We start from the raw sequence: 1,047 nt of genomic DNA, 5'->3' as shown, positions 1-1,047 counted from the left end.
TATATAGATAGATAGATAGATAGATAGATAGAAGTATATAAAAGAAAAATCAATAAAGAGAAACAAAAATACGAACTATATAAACTAATTATATAAATCACTCCAACAAAATACAAATATATAAAGTATATAAAAGAAAATCAATAAAGAGAAACGAAAATACAAACTATATAAACTAATTATATAAAATCACAAAAACAAATCTTATGCAACTGGAGAGAGAGCAAGTAGAAACAAGCTAGAAAGAATCACAAAAATATAATTAGAATTGAAAAGAGCAAAAAAAACAATATGAACAGCCAAAAGGAGGAAATTTGGAAACAGGACAGCACTGCAGCCGTAAACAACTGCGGAGCACCCCGACTGAAACGCAGTTACAGGCCGTCACCAAACCTATGAACAAAGAGAGACTGTTACTCTGCCAGATTTATTCCCTCTCATCCCAATGTATACATGCCTAAACAAATACTTACAGATCGTCAAGGGGATTAATGTTTTATCAAGAGCCAACAAAACCGTAGCTTTTCCGGCAAAGGCCAATGCAGAAAAACGGCAATCCAGCAACTATGTCAGGTTCTCACAGCTGAGAAAGGGGCGAGTTAGCGACGTTCTCAATTCAACCAACGTTTCCAGAATGCGTACATCACATAACTAAAATTGTTAATGAGAAATTAAAGCATCCTCCCTACCTTCTCCAGCGTATGAACGGTAATACACGACACGGCAGTAACACTCGTAGAGTCAAAACAGAAGCACTCTCCAAACAAATCAGCGTCTCCAGTACTCTCATCCGATTTCGGGAAGTGACGGAAGCGCGTTAACGACGCAGCAGCCCACCAAGTGACGCATTTCAGGTAGCACATATGTTCCCGTTTTTATAGCCATGGCAGCGGACAACAATGACGCAAGAAAAATTGCCCCTCCTGCCACACAAGCATTTTCATTCAGGTAAGTGTATAAACTTCACTTAGCAAATTATTATGTGTTCTCATTTTGTTCTGTTCCCGAGAGGAGTAGTCATAGGTTCCTCTGGATTTTGTAACTTAG

The 1,047-nt window shown here is 38.1% G+C and overlaps 1 long non-coding RNA gene across 1 annotated transcript; it reads right to left on the bottom strand.

Moving 5' to 3' along the window:
- Window positions 1–379: 379 nt before the first annotated feature.
- LOC107712645 (uncharacterized) lies at window positions 380–701 on the bottom strand. Its single transcript, XR_001636813.1, has 3 exons — window positions 690–701; window positions 474–583; window positions 380–393 (listed from the first exon to the last, which is right to left on the bottom strand). It is a non-coding gene; the product is annotated as an uncharacterized LOC107712645 (long non-coding RNA).
- Between the last annotated feature and the right edge of the window lie 346 nt (window positions 702–1,047).

Source organism: Sinocyclocheilus rhinocerous, unplaced genomic scaffold (assembly GCF_001515625.1).
Source record: "Sinocyclocheilus rhinocerous isolate Xijiao unplaced genomic scaffold, SAMN03320098_v1.1 scaffold17202, whole genome shotgun sequence".
NCBI classification, from domain to species: Eukaryota; Metazoa; Chordata; class Actinopteri; order Cypriniformes; family Cyprinidae; genus Sinocyclocheilus; species Sinocyclocheilus rhinocerous.
This window is presented reverse-complemented; position numbering and strand designations above follow the sequence as displayed.